This window comes from Hyperolius riggenbachi, chromosome 3 (genome assembly GCF_040937935.1).
Source record: "Hyperolius riggenbachi isolate aHypRig1 chromosome 3, aHypRig1.pri, whole genome shotgun sequence".
Taxonomy (NCBI): domain Eukaryota; kingdom Metazoa; phylum Chordata; class Amphibia; order Anura; family Hyperoliidae; genus Hyperolius; species Hyperolius riggenbachi.
The window spans coordinates 182,304,854-182,316,958 of NC_090648.1; the positions used below are offsets into that span (position 1 = coordinate 182,304,854).

At 44.5% G+C, this 12,105-nt stretch overlaps 1 protein-coding gene across 4 annotated transcripts in view; it reads left to right on the plus strand.

The window, feature by feature from the left end:
• Positions 1-12,105, plus strand: part of ATP8B4 (ATPase phospholipid transporting 8B4 (putative)) — a 352,146-nt gene that overhangs the window by 47,444 nt on the left and 292,597 nt on the right. The window lies entirely within an intron of this gene.

The following is a 12,105-nucleotide window of genomic DNA, read 5'->3' on the forward strand; positions in this document are numbered from 1 at the left end:
ACTGCGCAATTGCCTAGGGTCCCAGAGCCAGCTGACGGGCCCCTCAGGCCTCTTTTACACTATGTTTTTATTGCATTGCGTTACCCTTTTTTACCACAGGGTAATCCTATAGCAATGAAAACCTATGGGCCCTTGCATGCCTACCACTGTGCGATGCACCTAAAGTAGCAAATTTACCGCAACAGTGCGTTGTGATGTGCAGCAACCGGACGTCTTGTAAGTCTATGGTGCTGCAGATATTTTAAACTGTTTACCACACGCATTTGCGTTGCGCATGTGCAGATGTTTATTTTGACAATACACTTCCTATTTCCTCCACAGGAGGTGAACGCTGGGGAGCTTGCTGCCAGAAGTGAGGCTACCTCACATTGACGCGGCAATCTCTGAAGACTGTTTTTGACGTTGCGGTGTGATGCGATTGCACCGCAACAAAAGTGCTGGTTCAAAGTGTGAAATCGGCCTGTTTCCTTCCAATTGATATCGCAGAACGCTCATGGACGTGGGAGCGTGACGGACGAGCACGTGGCCAGATCACGCTTGCTCATTGATGCGTGGCCCAGTCAGAATACCAGGCCATCCAGCGGGGGACAGGAGGGGCCGAGCGGCCTCAAGGGGGCTGGAGGAAGCCCCAAATGAGTATAAAACCTGAGACTACTTTCATTACAGGTTTCTTTTAAATTTAGAGTGTCTATACTCCCAGCCCCACCACTGGAGACACTTCATATCACTTTTTGGATCGCTTTTAAAGAAACGTTCCCATTGACTTGCGTTAAAATCACGTGAAAAGTGATTTTTTTTTTTCTGAAAAATCACAATTGCAGCAAATTTGCCTTGATTTTACCTAGATTTTAATGCAAGTCAGTGATAGCGATTTTATAAATAAAGAAGTCAAGTTCAGGGGCGCTGTATATTAAAAAAATATACCCAAATACGGGGATAGAACGATGTGAGTTATTACCTGCTGCTACCTTATATTGTGGGGGTACCTCCTTCCCCCACTAAACAAAATAAATCAATCTATAAACAAGATAAGGAGCGCAGGATATACGTTTAAAAGTTTCCTATTTTATTGTTAGTAAAAAAAGTATATAGCTATATACCAATATATTCACAATACATATATATTCCCACAGGTCTACAAGCTGGTCTGCCGGTGAGTTACACACATAAAATGCTCCACCATGCACTCATACACACTCATAAAACGTCCTCTGGTGACCCTTTTGGGGGAAAAAACGTTACACATGCATGTATATATAAAAAAAGAGATCTTTTTCCTTAAAAAAACCTTAAAAAAGAGGAGAGATGAATGTATAAATTCACAGTTGTATTTCCAATGTAACCAGTTCCTGTATTGCTCTCCACAGGATTCCCCCGTATATAGGGGTTTGGTGGCTAAAGTGTCTCTCGTAGTAATCCTGACACTACACTGCAATAAAAACTGCTCCGTGAAAGTCAATGGACACAACAAGCCTCTGAGTTCAGAGAGGTTGCCTGCAGAATGCACCTCCAAAGTGGTAGGATCCACCCAACAGTTACTCACTTGTCCCCTTGTCTTTCTCTCCACATAAACCCAAGGAAGTCCGCACGAGGGTCCGTTAGGGTACCGTAGCGTGTCCTCACTTGTTTGTGCCGCCCGCACCACTCGCGGCTACAGACCTCTGCGGGTCAGCTGATTCAGAGTCTGACGTCACTTCTGTGCGTCCCGGCTCTTTCTACTTTTTAAACCTCTGCGTTCCAGCTGGCTGCGTTGTTCACTGTATCTTTCGCACACCACTCGGACACAAATAGTTGCAAGTAGAGTTTGAACAGCAGGATTCCAATTGATTAAAGGGGCGCCCCACTCAATCTGTCATCGACATGTTTCGACATCTACGGATGTCTTTCTCAAGATGTATGGAATAATGCTTGCCGGTACTTCCTCTTCCTTTATAGTTAACAGCACCTCCCCTAACCCTTCTTTTAAAGTGGTAGACCCTGAATATTCATAGTTCCCCTACCAATATTGCTGCTGGTACTTTTCTCACACTGGTATCATATATCAACACCATTATACATCCCCAGGGTCACCAGTCCCCCTCTAGGTCACCAGTTTACACCATTTTCTCCAACGTAGACATTACATCATTATCACTTTATTTAAAAAACCCAAATAATTCCATTTCTTCATTTAGGCCCTTAGGGGCCAATGTATCCAGATTAAACATCCAATTGCTTTCTCGCCTTGACATTTTGGCGATATAATCACCTCCCCTTTGATCCCTATGGACTATTTCTAGTCCAAAGAAGACAGTGTCTTTTACTTCACAATTATGTAAAATCTTAAAATGTTTCGATAAGGGGTGCTCTTCCCATCCCTTCTTAATATTTATTAACATGTTCCCCGATTCTTTTAAACAACTCCCTTTTAGTTCTCCCTATGTATTTTTTCCCACATGGACATACTAAACAGTAGATGACGCCTCTGGTGTCACAGGTGATTAGATCACCAATCACATATCTTTCATGTGCCCCCTTCACTTCAGTAATCCTCTTATAACCCCTTGTACTTCTACATCCCACACATCTACCACATCTTGCGAAGCCCCCATCTTTAGTTTTCTTCCTAATTGCCGTGCTACCAGCCGCCATGGCCACCTTCAGGCCTACGTTACCTGGTCTCCTATACACAAAAGAGGGATGGACAGGTAATACCTCATTTAGGGCGTACATTTGAAATCGGCGCCGGTAGACTTGGGCGCAGGATACAGCGGTATATGGCTGATCCTGCTTCTGCACAAGTCCGGGCCGATTTAATTACTATTCCCCCTCCAGGCCGACATGGATAGTGGGGGAATGAAATAATTCGGCTTCCAGCGATTGCTGGAGGCCGAATTATTATGTTTTTAAGCAACTTCGGCTCTGTCTTCTGACGGAGCCGACGTTACTCACTGAGCGCTTCAATAGGAATGATTCCTATTGAAGTCTATGGAGGCGCCGGCTGCGCCCAAATCTAGCAGCGCTGAAAAGCACTGCTCCGCATTTAGGACCCTGTCCTCCCTCAATATAGGCCAGTGTCTCTTAATGATACTCCTCACGGCATTACTCTGAGAACAGAACTTCAGATTTAATTTCAGGGAGTGATCTTCCAGATCCCTCTTGATGCCCTTAATCAAAAGATCCTGTCGTTGCATCCCCTCCACCTCTCGTTTTGCTTTTTCAATAATTTCATCCTTATATCCCTTCGCCTTAAATTTCCCAGTTAAAACCTCCAACTCCTTCTCATATTCTGCCCCTTCCGTGCAATTCCTCTTTAGACGTATGAGTTGTCCCTTAGGGACATTATTTAACCATGATGGCAAGTGGCAGCTGGTAGCTAAAATGTACCCATTCACATCTGTAGGCTTCACATATGTGCGTGTCAGGATACTATTGTTCTTAATATATATGTGCAGATCCAGAAAATTTACTTGTTGACGGCTATATTCCGATGTGAATTTAAGACCCCATTCATTCACCCCTATTCCATTGAGGAAGTCACGTAAAGAACTCTCCGTACCCCTCCAGACGAACAGGACATCATCAGCTGGAACGCAGAGGTTTAAGAAGTAGAAAGAGCCGGGACGCACGGAAGTGACGTAAGACTCTGAATCAGCTGACCCGCAGAGGTCTGTAGCCGCGAGTGGTGCGGGCGGCACAAACAAGTGAGGACACGCTACGGTACCCTAACGGACCCTCGTGCGGACTTCCTTGGGTTTATGTGGAGAGAAAGACAAGGGGACAAGTGAGTAACTGTTGGGTGGATCCTACCACTTTGGAGGTGCATTCTGCAGGCAACCTCTCTGAACTCAGAGGCTTGTTGTGTCCATTGACTTTCACGGAGCAGTTTTTATTGCAGTGTAGTGTCAGGATTACTACGAGAGACACTTTAGCCACCAAACCCCTATATACGGGGGAATCCTGTGGAGAGCAATACAGGAACTGGTTACATTGGAAATACAACTGTGAATTTATACATTCATCTCTCCTCTTTTTTAAGGTTTTTTAAGGAAAAAGATCTCTTTTTTTATATATACATGCATGTGTAACGTTTTTTCCCCCAAAAGGGTCACCAGAGGACGTTTTATGAGTGTGTATGAGTGCATGGTGGAGCATTTTATGTGTGTAACTCACCGGCAGACCAGCTTGTAGACCTGTGGGAATATATATGTATTGTGAATATATTGGTATATAGCTATATACTTTTTTTACTAACAATAAAATAGGAAACTTTTAAACGTATATCCTGCGCTCCTTATCTTGTTTATAGAGTGATAGCGATTTTGTTTGTTTTAGTTTTAAAAAAAAAAAAAGTCTGAAAAGCACTCTGCTGTGTGTCTCCAGCTTAGAGCAGTTTACCTCCAGGATGGCAGCAGCACGCAGAGAAGAGACGGAGCCAGCCAGGAGAACAATGAATACTAATGATGCAGAGACTCGCAGCTCTCCTGTCCCATGTGTCAGCAGGAGCAGATTAGGAGAACATTTGAAAAGGATCTTCTGTGCTAACAGCGCCGCTGCCACCAGCTTTGCGAGTCTGTGCATCACACCCCCTAATTAGTATTAACAGCTCTCCTGGCTGGTCCAGCCTCCTCTTCATGAGCTGCTCTGATAGGAGAGGAGTGAGAAGGTGAGCCAACAGCCGGGCACACACCATAATTAGCCCGGGAGGAGTACCCAGCTAATAGGGCTTGGGGAGAACACTTTAACTAAAATACATTTCTTGGAAAAACGCTGGGCTTTATACTCAAATGGTAATATATTGTTGCATAAATATATATCGCTTCAGAAAGTCTTCCAGAGAGTGATCTTGTTTTTATAGTAATGAGTGTATATGGAATTGATTGTCTTTGCACTGTTCCAAAATTACGCACAGAGTTTCAAAACATTTTGATAGGTTGTGAAAAACTGAAAATGGTAATTTGTTGAATTTTTTACATTAGGAGGTCATATTTACTGAAATCAAAAGCTATTTCAATCAAAAACATCTAAACTGGTCAAGTTACATATTATTGATAGCAGCTTCATAATTCTTGCATCCATTGAACGTGTGAGATTTATGGATAGTTTCTGCTTGAATTTCTTTGAAATATATCAGAATAGCCTCCCAGAGCTGCTCTTTGGATGTAAACTGCCTCCAACCCTCATAGATCTTTTGCTTGAGGCCAGCTTCACATTGCAGTTTGGCGGGAGTTGTGCGGCCCGGGCCTTTCACCTCCAAAAACAGGCCTTCTGTTCCCTGTCTGGCATCCAGCCAACAGAAAGTGACGCTCACTTCCTGTTGGGCAATCGATGGCATGAGCGGAAGTGTATTTCTAAAATACATGTGTGACCACTGAAAACTGCAGCAAGACTGGCACATTGCCATAGACCTATATGACTTCCGTTCCGACGCAGAAGCCGGACGGTAACGTAAGTTTTGAAGTGCGTTAGATAGGGCACTTCCGACGCAGCGTACCACAATGTGGGGAGTGTGAACTCCCCCATAGACTTTCATTGCACGGTTGCGTGGTGAGGTAAATTTACCGTACTGCAATGTCCCAGTGTGAAAGGGCTCTGAGGATGCTCCAAAAGTTCTCAGTAGGACTGAGGTCAGGGGAGGATGGGGGCCACACCATGCGTTTCTCTCCTTTTATGCCAAAAACAGCCAATGATGCAGAGGTAATCCTTGCAGCATGAGATGGTGCATTGTCATGTGTGAAGATGATTTTATCACAGAAAGCACAGTCCTTCTTTTTGTTCCATGGAAGAAAGTGGTCAGTCAGAAACTCCACATACTTTTCAGAGGTAATTTTCACACCTTCAGGGACACTAAAGGTGCCGAAAAGCTCTCTTCCCATGATTCCAGCCCAAAACATTACTCCGCCACCTCCTTGCAGCCTTGTTGGGATATGGGGACCATCCACCACTCCAAACCCTGGACCATCCAGGGTTGCATGGAACTCAAAAGAAAATAAGACTTTGAAAATGTGTTGTCATGTAGTTCTGGGCCCACTGCAGCCATTTCTGCTTGTAAGCACTGGTTAGGGGTGGCCGATTAGAAGGTTTATGCATAACTACAATCCTGTGGACGATTCTGCACCCTGATGCTTGTGGGACTCCAGAGGCACAAGTAGCTTCAAATACCCGTTTCCTGCTTTGTAATGGCATTTTAGCAGCTGCTTGCTTAATCCAATGTATTTCTCTAGCAGAAACCTTTCTCATTTTGCCTTTATCCGCACAAACTTATGTGTGTTCTGAGTCAGCCACAAATCTTTTAACAGTACGGTGATCACGCTTAAAAGAAGCCTAAACTGAGTACAATTTTTTTTCACCTACATGGGGCTTCCCCCAGCCCCCTGCAGGCTTCCTGTGCCCACACCGTCACTCTGCCTACAGGGAGAGGCTGGGGGAGGGGGGTCAGCTCTGTGAGGAAGTACAAGCAGAAACTACAGAGCAGCACAGCCGTTATTTTAATAGCTGTAACTGCCATTGCACAGCACTTCATCATAGCCCTGCATTACAGCAATGAAAACTAGGTAGGGAGCAGCTTATGAAGTGAAAGTAACAAAAAAAACACCCCTAACAAATGGATTAGCCTCACAGTCCCGTCAGCCGTCACTGTATACATTACATGTTGTATTGGTGAAACCATTCATTTTTTTGAAAAAATTTTCACACTATTTTAGAAGGATTTTTAATAGAACATGCATAAACCATTTTGATTTTTTTTCCTCATTCGCGGAAGAACCCCTTTAAATTGGGCTCACTTGGCAAACTAGTTATCAGAGGTGTCCTAAATCAGGGATACTCATCCGGCATATCTCTCTCTCTCTCTCTCTCTCTCTCTCTCTCTCTCTCTCTCTCTCTCTCTCTCTCTCTCTCTCTCTCTCTCTCTCTCTCTCTCTCTCTTAGAGTGACCAGATTTTTGTAGGCTCAACCTGGGACAGGGGGGGGGGGGGGTGGGGGGGGGGGGGCGTGCAAAGCGCGCCACGACAAAAAATGGGGGACTGCTGCGCTAACTAACGTGGTGCCTGCAGCGCTGAAAAATGAGCGTGGCCATGACATTCTATGGGCGGAGCTAACCTAATGATGTAACAGCATTGGTTACGCCGTGATGTGGTCAAATGAGGATTCGCATCATGGGTGTGCAGAAACTGTGTGATGCTATTTAATAGTATACCGTAACCCTAAAGCAGCAAACATAGCCAACTATGACCATTAAATAATAAATGCAGTAACAGTTACCCGGGACACCACAAAATAAATGCAATGGGCAACATGTCAGCACAAAATAAACGTATTGCAGGCAACATGTCAGCACAAAATAAACGCATTGAGGGCAACCTTTAATTCAGCACAAAATAAACGCATTGCGGGCAACATTTCAGTACAAAATGAACGCATTGCGGGCAACATGTCAGCACAAAATATACGCATTACGGGCAACATGTCAGCACAAAATATACGCATTGCGGGCAAACATGTCAGCACAAAATAAACACATTGCGGGCAAACATGTCAGTACAGAATAAACGCATTGCGGGCAAACATGTCAGTACAAAATAAACGCATTGCGGGCAAACATGTCAGTACAAAATAAACGCATTGCGGGAAAACATGTCAGTACAAAATAAACGCACTGCGGGCAAACATGTCAGTACAAAATAAACGCACTGCAGGCAAACATGTCAGTACAAAATAAAAGCATTGAAGGGCAACATGTCAGCACAAAATAAACACAATGGGGGCAAACATGTCAGTACAAAAACGCAATGGGGGCAGACATGTCAGCACAAATTAAACGCAATGGGGGCAAACATGTCAGCACAAATTAAACGCAATGGGGGCAAACATGTCAGCACAAATTAAACGCAATGGGGGCAAACATGTCAGCACAAATTAAACGCAATGGGGGCAAATATGTCAGCACAAATACACAATGGGGGCAAATATGTCAGCACAAATGCGCAATGGGGGCAAACATGTCAGCACAAATACGCAATGGGGGCAAACATGTCAGCACAAATACGCAATGGGCGCAAACATGTCAGCACAAATACGCAATGGGGGCAAACATGTCAGCACAAATATGCAATGGGGGCACATTTCACCTGGAAAAAAAAAAAAAAAGCATGTACTCACCTGACATAAGACAGGTCCCCTCACGCAGCCGGCCTCTGGTGTGTGCAGCTCCTCCGGACGATCCTCCTTCAATCTCCCGCTCTCCTCTCACAGGCAGAGCGGGGCTACGGCAAGATGGCGTCCAGGGGCGGAGCCCTGTACTGGAGACAGTCTCCAGTATAGGGCTCCGCCTCCGGACGCCATCTTCCCGTAGCCCCGCTCTGCCTGTGCCTGCCGGAGGACAATGCAGGCTGCTGGAACGGGGCTGCGGGGAATGAACTAGCACAGCGTCTATGAGATGCTGCGGCTAGTTCATGTACGGTGACCAGAGTTCCGAGGCCGGGACGTCCCGCTGCTGAAAGCGGGACGTTTACCGGGACCTCATGCAGCCTGGGACAGCGCCTCCCGAAGGCGGGACGCGTCCCGGGTAAAGCGGGACGTATGGCCACCGTACCTCTTTCTCACTCACTCACTCACTCACTCACTCACTCACTCTCAGCAGCAGCGAGATCAGCGTCGGTGGATTGAAATCTACACCCTGGCAGCCAGGTAGCCATCAAAACAGGGCGTAGATTTCAATCATTAAGGTCCTTAACCTCCTTAGCGTTACGCTGCTCAGGAGATTTGGCAGCTTTAGAGTCCCCAGGAAGAATTGAATAGATTTAATGCCCCCACAAGGTTTAGCTAGCACTAGGCTACCTAGTATAGGTAGCCGGCACCCCCCGATTTATTGTGATCCCCCGATCTAGCTATTTATACTTTACCCAGCCTCTATAAAGCGATTGGCGCTGCCTACCCGCACAGCTCCAGTCTTCTCTATGGGGAGGATCGTACATGATGTCACCAACGTCATGCGCAGACCCGATCCTCCCCATAGAGAGACCGGAGCTGTGCAGGGAGGTTGCGCCTAACGGTGGAGCCAGGCTGGGTAATGTATTAAGTGGCTGGATCGGGGTATCGGAAGAAATCGGGGGGGTCTAGTCCGCGGTCTGGCCAGGACCCGGGGGCCGCTCTGCAGTTTCTCCGCAATGTTCGACAGTGTAGCGTGAGGGGAAAGTGGAGGCACGACCACACCACGTGACTGCCACTACGTCACTACCGGTTTCGGCGTTTGCCACACCTTCATCAGGTCCTGGTCAGGTGCGGTCGTGCCCCCTCTTTCCCCTCACGCTACACCTGCGAACATCGCGGAGAAACTGCAGAGCGGCCAGACCGTGGCATAGAGGAAGGATCGTGGGCAGGCCACATACATGCTTATTTTAAAGAAAGCTGAATGTAAAAAAAAGTTAATGCACTATTAGAGCGCTTCTTTCTCTTTCACTGCCAGAGCAATAGTGCCAGCTATCTATGTGTGGTCAGAAATATCTTCTAAGAAAACTATCTGCATGTAATAAAAAATAGGAAACTCGTGGACAAATATTTATTTAGTTGCTGCGAATTTTACGCTACAATTTTTTTTATGTACGTGGCAATTGACAGTCCATTATTACAAGCCCCTGCTGTGTTTGTTTATTGGAGTAAGGGGTATGCATACCTCACATACAGCCAGAGGCAACTGAAACGTGCTACTTCATGTTCTGTTTTCATCATTAGGACTTCTTCCAGAGGTCATAGAAATATATGCATTTTACAGTATATGATAAGCCTTGTATTTATGGTAGCCAGATAGTGTTCATCATTATTTTAGCCCTGGTCACACATGTTGTAGGTTTCTACTTTTTTTTGTGCCATGCCCACAGCCTGTCAGCTTTGGTTGTGGTAACTGTGACTTGTGCTGAGACATCGCCACATTTAAAGGTGCCTACTTATGACACAATTGTTTTGTACAATCTTACAAAATCTATGTAGTAGAAGGGTTTACTTAAGCTAGAATACTTTAAATGGAAATTTTAGGTAGTCCCTCATATTACATAGAAATGGTAAGATTGTACAAAAAAGATTTCATCATTCGTAATCACCTTAAAGGTGACCATTAACGGTACCATTTTTTCATCAGAGACGATCTTTCAATGCACATTTTACTATTGAATTGTACAGAAAACTGCGCATTGTGTGGCGAAAATCAATGTAAAATGATTGTATGGTCAATTGGAATAGAAAATTGAATCAATCCAAAAGTTGAATTTTACAATCGTATCTGAAGACAGAAAATGTCCTAATTAACCAATTTATGGGATCAATCGACAATTACGATTACTTACGATAGTGAAAAGTGCGTCAAAGGATTGCATCTGATGAAAACATTGTACTGTTAGTGGACATAATATATTTCCCTCTGCTGCAGCAACCTAACTGTAATCTGCAGAACTGCACACCTCAGAGCTGAGCTCTACCTAGGAATCAAACAGTAACTACTTTACTAGTATGTGTTAGCTGTGAAGGTTCCCTGAGTCTGGCACCAGTTTTTACTTTATCCCCAATGTGTCATTTTTGTGGAAATCTTTTCAGGGCCTTGTTTTATAATAAGTAAACCATTAGTGTTTATAGTTCTTGCAAATTTGTTTTTCTGCCCTTCAGATGTGTTTTCCCCATGCATAATGTGCAGTCAGCCATGGTGTGAAATGAAGTTAATGGGAAGAAAAAGATCTGCAGAAGCCTGGAATGTACTGCTTAACATTTTCCTGAATGATTTTTAGCCTTAGTATAAATAATGCAGGTGTTGTTAAGCAAGGCATGATCCTGGTACGCTGCCGCTTCCTGACAGCTCAGGCAATGATCACTTGGGCTGTCAGCTGAAATGAGAGTGTACCATACTGCGGCTCTGTGTACTTTTATTTTACAGCGTACATTTTGCAGACTGTAAGTTATTGATCCATCCAGCTGAAATATAGTAATCTGGGTGCCCTGCACTTTTCATGTGGATGCCATAAAGGTAAAAGTGGTTCCAAGTGGAAGTTTGTAACATCGCCCTTGTGTTTATCGTTTTTTACCAGTCCATCTGTCCAGATTGCTAAAAGTTCATACTTATACTGGAGCAAACTGGAGGGCCAGTGAATATGATGTCACAATTGTTCAACCTTTGGCACACCCATGACTGCCCTGCACACACTATAGTAGCGGACAAAGCCAACAGTTGGCCCCTGTGCAGAATAAATGATGCTGAGTGAGTGGCCCTGGTCATAAAAGATAATGATCCCAATAATGTCAATAACATAAAATTACATGAACCTAGGTTAAATTCGATTGGCACTGTATTAATGTAGCACACTACAGGATCTTCTCAAAAAATTAGCATATTGTGATAAAGTTCATTATTTTCTGTAATGTACTGATAAACATTAGACTTTCATATATTTTAGATTCAAATACACACAACTGAAGTAGTTCAAGCCTTTTATTGTTTTAATATTGATGATTTTGGCATAGAGCTCATGAAAACCCAAATTTCCTATCTCAAAAAATTAGCATATTTCATCCGACCAATAAAAGAAAAGTGTTTTTAAAACAAAAAAAAGTCAACCTTCAAATAATTATGTTCAGTTATGCACTCAATACTTGGTCGGGAATCCTTTTGCAGAAATGACTGCTTCAATGCGGCATGGCATGGAGGCAATCAGCCTGTGGCACTGCTCAGGTGTTATGGAGGCCCAGGATGCTTCGATAGTGGCCTTAAGCTCATCCAGAGTGTTGGGTCTTGCATCTCTCAACTTTCTCTTCACAATATCCCACAGATTCTCTATGGGGTTCAGGTCAGGAGAGTTGGCAGGCAATTGAGCACAGTAATACCATGGTCAGTAAACCATTTACCAGTGGTTTTGGCACTGTGAGCAAGTGCCAGGTCGTGGTGAAAAATGAAATCTTCATCTCCATAAAGCTTTTCAGCAGATGGAAGCATGAAGTGCTCCAAAATCTCCTGATAGCTAGCTGCAGCTAAAGTGCCCTTGATAAAACACAGTGGACCAACACCAGCAGAACACCAGCAGCTGACATTGCACCTCAGACCATCACTGACTGTGGGTACTTGACACTGGACTTCAGGCATTTTGG